Source organism: Phaenicophaeus curvirostris, chromosome 6 (assembly GCF_032191515.1).
Source record: "Phaenicophaeus curvirostris isolate KB17595 chromosome 6, BPBGC_Pcur_1.0, whole genome shotgun sequence".
In the NCBI taxonomy this organism is placed as follows: domain Eukaryota; kingdom Metazoa; phylum Chordata; class Aves; order Cuculiformes; family Cuculidae; genus Phaenicophaeus; species Phaenicophaeus curvirostris.
The window spans coordinates 28,217,523-28,226,228 of NC_091397.1; positions in this window are offsets into that span (position 1 = coordinate 28,217,523).

Consider the following 8,706-nt stretch of genomic DNA (forward strand, 5'->3'; position numbering starts at 1 on the left):
AGGAGATCATTGCACTGTGTCCAACTGGTCACAGCCTCTGGACCTGACCCTGATGCTTATTTGTCCATCTGCAACCTTACTGATCATCAGAGATCGCCTTTCCCCTACTTTCTGCAAAAGACAGGGAAGAGAAGAAGAATGGTGACTTTATGAAGTGACCAAGAGTAGGTGCTTCTTTTGGTAGTTGTGGGGCTATTGACATCAAATGGAGGGTCAAGAACTCATAACAAGGAATATGACATCTTCAACCCAGTAACCAAGTGACAGGGAGAGGGCTCAGCCATCTGAACTCCTTAAGTCAACCATGTAACTCAAGCAACTAAACTCAGCCAAAAAAAAGGGTCAACTGCTCTCCAGTTTTGTAGGAAACTGTCATCTCGGTTCTTTGAAAGAAACAGCAGTGGCAATGTCTGTGTTACGGAGAAGTGAAACACAAGACTTTTTTCTGGGCAAATATTTCATATTGGTCATCTCTGAATATCTGTATGCTGGCAACCTGAACCTCCTTTTCACTTTGCACACACTGCACATACAAGGAACACAAGGATGAAAAACAAACAAACAAACTGCCCCAGTTTTTCAGTCAAGAAGGTTTTGAACACCTTTTGAACACATTTTGAACCTAATAGAATGCCAAGTTTTTAGGGATCTTCATTCTTGTCATTTGTTTTCTCTGCCTATTGATAGTTAATAGCTCAAAAGTCAGAATTTCATGAACCTCTTTCTCACTGACAACAAAGGAGGGAATGGTAGCAGTAGATTCAGGGAAGAGAGTGACACCAAGACCTTATGAATCCCAGAAGATACTTAGAACAACATTGTTAAACCATGTGAACAGGCTTCATATATACATAGTGCACGCAGTCTGCTTTATCATATTGATATGCCTTTCCCTTCAAGGCTTTTACTTTTTATAAATATTGGGTTTTTTTCAATATGACTTTTTGGTTACCATGGATATCATGATTATCGCTCACAGGGAAAACAGCACCCGAGTTACCGGAGAGAAATCAGATTGATGGAAGCATCTTCAGATGGCAAACGGTAAAAGAAAATTAGGGCCTGAGCAGAGAGAGGGATAAGTAGGTGATTCCATACCTGGACTGAGAGGCAGGTCTGGGATCCCATAATGGTGCTCTCAAAAGCTGTCGACAATGTCTGCTGTTGGAAGCTGAGAACTGAGAACTTTTGTCCATGCTTTTTGCTGGCAGGGTATATGGTCAAATCTTTAACTGAAAGTTGGAGTAGTTTGGTTAAGCAGATTTTTGCCAGTTAAGATCAGGATGGAGGGGATTTGTTTCTGTCCACAATGTATTATGTAGACATATTAAGGAGACCAGGAGGATCCTCAAATGTCTTTATGCCTGAGAAGGTGATAAAAGTAACAACTTATGCAGCTGAATGATCTTATGGTATATCCGTATTTTGTCACTGCTGTTCTGTATCACTTATGCTCTCACTAATAGCACTCTTCTGGCAAGGTTACTGGTTGCTTATGCTGACAGATGATACAGAAAACCATAAATGGTGCAAACAACAGCCAGTGGGGATGGGGGAAGAACTTACGGATGTTTGGTAGAAGGTGGAAGGAAGAGCCTGAGGAAGTGCTGCTGTGAGTTGAGCCCATGCTGCCGGTCAAGCTGGACCTGATGTGATGATAGTTGGTCAGAGTGTCCTCTTTCCCTGGATCTACAATGTACCGGGTTAAATTGGATTTAGGGCATTAAACTTTTTGTCTGTGTATTTTGCATTTTGTGGAATAAGAATTGCTATACCACTCCCAACACTGACCCATTCCCAACACTGAACTGGTAAGTATTTAGGGATGCTTTCCATAAAGTGCAAGAACACTCAGTCCCCATATGTAGAAAATCAGGCAGGAAAGGGAAGAGACTGGCATGGCTGAGTCAAAACCTGCTGGTTAAACTAATGAAGAGGAGGGAACTGCACAGGCAGTGCAAGCAGGGACGAGTAACCTCGGATGCGTATAGGGATGCTGCCCAGTTGTATAGGGATGAGGTCAGGAAGGCCAAGGCGCAGCTGGTGCTGAACTTGGCAAGGGAAGTAAAGACTAACAAGAAGGGCTTCTACAGGTACATCAATCAAAAGAGAAAGGTTAAAGAGAATGTACCCCTACTGATGGTTGGGAATGGTGAGCCTGTATCAACAGACAAGGAGAAGGCTGAGGTACTTAACATTTTTGCCTCACTCTTCACTGACAACCACTCTCCTCACCCCTCCTGAGTCATGGGACAGCAAGATGGTGACCGGGGGTAAACCCCCTCCCACAGTAGAGGAGGATCAGGTCTGTGACCACCTGAGGAATCTGAATATTTATAAGTCTATGGGACTTGATGAGATGCATCCCAGAGTCTTGAGGGATGTGGTTGCCAAGACACTCTCCATGATATTTGAAAAGACATGGCAATCAGGAGGAGTCCCTGGTGATTGAAAGAAGGGTAATGTTCTGCCCATTTTAAAAAAGGATAGAAAAGACAACCCTGGGAACTACCGACCTGTCAGCCTGGGAATATCATGGAACAGATCCTCCTAGAAGACATGCTAGAGCACATGGAGGATGTGGAGGTGATAAATGGCAGCTAGCATGGCTTCACCAGGGGCAAATCTTGTATGACCAACTTAGTGGCTTTCTCTGATGGAATAACCGCAGCAGTGGACACGGGTAAACCGACAGATGTGATCTATCTAGACTTCTGTAAAGCCTTTTGCACAGTCCCCCCACAACATCCTTCTCGCTAAATTGGAGAGATATGGATTTGATGGGTGGACGGTACGGCGGATAAGAAACTGGCTGGAGGGTCATATTTAAAGAGTAGTCGTCAATGGCTCGAAGTCCAGATGGAGATCTGTGACTAGTGGTGTCCCTCAGGGATCTGTACTGGGACCGGTGCTGTTTAATATCTTCATCAATGATATTGACAGCAAGATTGAGTGCACCCTCAGCAAGTCTGCAGATGACACCAAGCTGAGTGGTATAGTTGCCACATCAGAAGGACAGGGTGTCATCCAGAGGGACCTGGACAGGCTGGAGAAATGGGCCTGTGAGAATCTCATGAGGTTCAACAAGGCCATGTGCAAGGTCCTACACTTGGATCAGGGATTTCCTCGATTTCAGTACATGATGGTGGATGACTTAATTGAGAGCAGCCCTGCAGAGAAGGACTTGGGGGTGCTGGTTGGTGAGAAGCTTGACATGAGCCAGCAATGTGCACTTGCAATTCAGAAGTCCAACCGTATCCTGGGCTGCATCAAAAGAAGTGTGGCTAGCAGGGTGAGGAGGGTGATTCTGTCCCTCTAGTCCTCTCTTGTGAGACCTCATCTACAGTACTGTGTCCAGTTCTGGAATCCTCAACGCAAGAAGGATATGGAGCTGTTGGTACGGGTCCAAAGGAGGGCTACAAAGATGATCAGAGGGCTGGAGTACCTCTGCTATGAAGACAGGATGAGAGTTGGGCTTGTTCTGCCTGGAGGAGAAAAGGCTCTGAGGAGATCTTATAGCAACCTTCTAGTACCCGAGAGGGGTACTAGAGCTGGAGATGGACTATTCATAAAAGCTTGTGGTGATAGGATGAGGGGGAAAGGGAGAGGGGCAGATTTAGGCTTGATGTAAGGAGGAATTTCTTTACCATGAGAGTGGTGAGACACGGGCACAGGGTGCCCAGGAAAGCTGTGGATGCCTCATCCCTGGAGGTGTTCAAGGCCAGGCTGGATGGGGCCTTGGGCAGCCTAATCTAGTGGGATGTCCCTGCCCATGGCACGGGGCTTGGAACTAGATGATCTTTAAGGTCCCTTCCAACCCGAACAATTTTATGATTCTATAACTCTATGATTCTATAATTCTATGATCCAGCCCAATTAATACACTTATCAGTACATGTCACTAACTGCTGTGGTTTTCTCCAAGTGGTCCTCCAACCCTCTTTTCCATCCGCCATTATCATATATTCATTCGTTATAGCTTGTATCATCATATAATGGGTTGCAAAGAGTCTAAGTGTGTGGAAAAGAAAAGAAGAGGAAGCATGAAAATCCTTACACCCTTGCTTAAGAGCACACATTTATCCCTTTTCTCACTCTTAGAAAAAGTTGCAAAGCTTCAAAATTCCTCATTCATCTTCTGTTATTGCTGAACTCAAAATAGCATACTATTTCTAGGTGCAAATCTCTCTCACAGCTGTTCTTAGCATGGAAACATTTCCTTTTTTTAAAATCTTAAATAATTTCTAATGTCTAGATTGGGCTACTTGTTAAATGATGTGCATGATTTTTCAGCAGTGCCTTCTATCACAAGAGTGCTGCCGAATATGCAAAATAATGACTGAAAATTAAGGAAGATACATTTTCAATCTTTTTTCCTATATTCTCTGCAGTTCTTAATTAATTTTTTCTAATTGTGACTGATAATATTTCCAATTTGTTCAGCAAGAAGGATTCATTTGATCAGTTTCTCAGAAAATTAGAAAGAATTCAGGAGTGAAGTGCTACAGCACCTTTGAATGAACAATGGCAATTTGTTATTTTCCACAGGATTGTCTTAAAAAAAATTAAGCAATTGATCTGATAAAGTAAGTTTCAAGAACAAAAACTTAATCTTATTTTTTTTCTTTTCTTTAATGGCACTTATAATTAAGTAGGAAAAAAAAAGAACAAATGTAATTTTTTGTCATTAAGATGTTTAGGCTTAAAAATGTCATAAAATTGATTAACGTCTTTGCTCGGGGGATATGGTTACAAATTGACTCATGTTAAAGCGCAATGAGCATGGCTTTCTCCTTTACTTCTGATTTGCCTGGTGCTGCAAAGGGAGTAAATTGCTGCAGAGGTGACCCATCATCCTTCCCCTTGCTTACCTGCTCCATCTGCCACTTTTTTCCAGTGGTTCAGGTGATTAGTCTGCAGCTTTATAATATCATTCTTATTAAAAACCAGGCTTCTCCAGGCATGGGTCCACTTCTGTCTTATAGGGTACACTTTACTGTTTGGTCTGTATCGACAACCCTTTGATTAGGTTAACAGAATTTGGATTCAGTATAAGCTTTGGGTTGTGCTTTTCCTATGATGCTTGGTTGTTGTGAAGAACTTGTAAAAGAAAAGATTTTTTTCTCTTTTCCAGAGCATAGGATTTGTGACTGTATCAATATTTATCACAAAGGTTTAAGATAGTTTTTGGTTTACTTTAGCCATCAGAACAATGCTTCCAACAATACTTTGGTTATAGCATACATATAAGTGTAAAATATATATTCCTAAGGTATATACCATATTTAAGTTATGATTATCAATTTATTCCACAGATAGTAAGAAGCAATAGACACTGCTAAAAAAAGGATTAGAAGTCAGCTCAATCTTATTCTTAAATTATTGATAGTAATGTAATGATTCCATCAGCCTATACAAGCCACAGTTAAAAAAAAGAACTTTGTGTCACTTGAGATGAGTTGTTACAGCCTGCCTAGAACCCAGTAGTTATTCAGGCTGTTCAAGGTACAGCAGGTGAAACAGTGGAATTACCTTTGATGAATGGAAGATGGGAATAACTGCTTGATGCTGATTATGAATATTTTGTGTTGTCATCCCGCAGTTCCTTTAACACTTTTTTTGTAATAGGCATAACTGCTATAGAAATTATAATATATATTAAAATGATTGATATCTGAAAAACATATATATGTGCTGATGTGATAACAGTTATTTGTAGACTTTACAGTACAATGAGTAGTAAATGAGGCTTTGGTGGAATCCAAGATGTGATTGATTGTACACTAGTTTAACTGGTTAATTCAATGCTTTTGGCTCCATGCACAGAAAGAACAACCTATCACTTTTACTACAAGGATAGCTAGGTCAGCTGATCTGGTGGGATGCGTCCTTGCCCATTGCAGGGGGGTTGGAACTAGATGGTCTTTAAAGTCCCTTCCAACCCAAACCATTTTATGAGTCTTGTATGCAAACTATATTGAAAACAGAAGTGAACATAAATGTTGTGATAGGTTATGCGTATCAATTACATCTGATGCATTAAGTCATGTAATCTGTATAGTATTATACCATATAAATATATCTGGTGCCTTTAGTTTTCCCACAACCCTCTAGGCCTGATAAAGGGACATGAATTGTTTATTTCAGTAGCTAGGTTATCTAACTATTGTAGCTCTGAATTATCAGGCTAGAGGATTGCCTCGCTTGCTAACTTCAGTGTAAACATACTAGAGATTTGACAAAGGTGAAAATCTTGTTCATTGTATAGATGCAAGTATCTCTTTCATGGTAGGAGTGTCCACTAAGGTACTTCTTGCATTTGGCCATTCATCCAGCCTTCCTGCCACCAGTTGACTCAATACATCTGAAAGCACTGGAATTCAAGCACTGGAAATTTCCACTGAAACAACTGGATTTTGGAACCTAAAGTAGCAATGTAAATGCATGTGTTCCAGTTCATCCCCTCGAGCCAGGAGAAGATTGGAATATATATAAAATGTGTGAGGTGGATAAGAAATTGTTTATGATAAGACAATGAGTTGTGTTCAAGGAAGAATTTGGAGGCAAGACATCATTATCAGGGTCCTTCAACAAATACGTTTACATGCGATCTTATTTAATGTTTTAATTAGTGATCTTAGCATAAAGTGAACATACTAGGGAACTAAGCTCATGCATGACACAAGCTTGGAAGACATGATCTATGTAGAGAAGAAGTGGGGTATCTCACAAGAAGAATTAGCAGACCTGAGGTCGTAAAATATGATTTTATAGGAGATAGTGTCAATATTTTAGTACTGCCTGGAAACTGATCAGTAAGAAATAAAGAAACAATGACTTGGTGTATTAGTCACTGAAAGGGTAATGATGTGCTGGAAGTCAGAAATAGTGCCTGCAAAACTCACAGAATCACAGAATCATGGAATGGTAGGGGTTGGAAGGAACATCTGGAGATCATATAGTCCAACACTCCTGGTAAACCATGTTCACCTACAGCTGATTGCACAGGAATGCATGCAGTCAGGGTTTGAATAGCTACCGAGAAGGAGACTCCAGAGCCTATTCCACCGCTCTGTCACCACTACAGAAAAGAAGTTTTTTCTCACATTGAGGTGGAACTTCCTGTGTTCTATTTTGTGCCCATTGCCCCTTGTCCTGTCATTTTTTGGGCCCTCTGCTGGATTCTCTCCAGTAGTTCCTTGCCTTTCTTGAGCTATGGAGCCCAGAACTGGACAGAGTATGTAAAATGGGACATCACTAAGTCAGAGCAGATGGGGAGGATAACCTCCCTTGACATGATGGCCACACTCTTCTTACTGTAACCCAGGATACTATCGGCATTTTTGTCCACAAGTGCACTTTGTGTCTCATAGACAGTTTGCTGTCCACCAGAACTCCCAGGTTCTTTGCCACAGTGCTGCTTTCCAGGCATTCAGTCCCTAACCTGTACTGGTGCATGGGGTTATTCCTCCCTAGATGCAGAACCCTACGCTTGCCTTTGTTGAACTTCATTAGGTTCCTATGCATCCAGCTCTCTACTCTGCCCAGGTCTCACTGAATGGCCGCACAGCCTTCCGGTGTATCAGCCACTCCTCCTACTTTCGTGTCATTGGTAAACTTCCTGCGGGTGCACTCTGTCCTTTCAGACAGGTAATTGAAGAATATGCTGAACTCAGACTGACTTAGGTCTACAGAGTCTTTCATTCTTCCATTTACATATATCAGAATATTTGGTTTTTCATTACAAGAAGAACCAGTGAAGGGCAATGAAGCTGGTGAAGAGTCTGGAGCACAAGTCTTATGAGGAGTGGTTGAGGGAGCTGGTGTTGTTTTGTCTGGAAAAAAGGAGACTGAGGGGAGACCTTATAGCTCTTTACAACTACCTAAGAGGAAGTTGTACTTAGGTGCGTGCTGGTCTCTTCTCCCAAGTAACAAATGATAGGGTGAGAAGAAATGGCCTCAAGTTGCTCCAGAAGAGGTTTAGATTAGATACGAGGAAAAAATTACTTTACTGAAAGAATGGTGAAACATTGGAACAGGCTGCCCAGGGAAGCGGTGGAGTCTTCTTCCCTGGAGGTGTTCAAAAAACATATAGACATGGCACTTCAAGGCATGTTTTAGTAGGCATGGTAGTGTTTGGTTTATGGTTGGGCTTGATGATCTTAGAGGTCTTTTCCAATGTTAATGATTCTACATTTCAATGTTTCTATGACTCTGTGATCACGTGTTGCCAAGTGGTGTGTTTTACCTGAGGCAAAAAGATGAGTATTAAAGAAAAGGAAAGACTAAAGCAGCCTAACAGCCTGGTGTGACAGATGGATTCAAGAAAGGTGAGCAGCAGAGCAGATGCAAACAAAGTCTATTTGAACATATGAAAGCATACCAGAGCAGGAATCTACCGGGGGCCACCATCTGTAGAAACACAAGAATATCCTCGACCCCATGTTATTAAATGATATGGTCCCTCCCATCGGCCTGATTCCAAAGATTTTAATAATACCTTGACTTCTTCCTTGTTGAGCAGCTGTCATTTGTAAAGACAAAAAATACCTTACTATAGGTGATTGCTCTATTCCCTGATCTGTTCTGTGGTGTTTTACCCTTCATTCCCCCTTTTTGTATTTGACAACATATTCTTCAGTGTTTCATAGGCTTGCTCTACTATCACCTGTGACATATGGTTTTCCCTAGGTTTGAAAAAAAAAA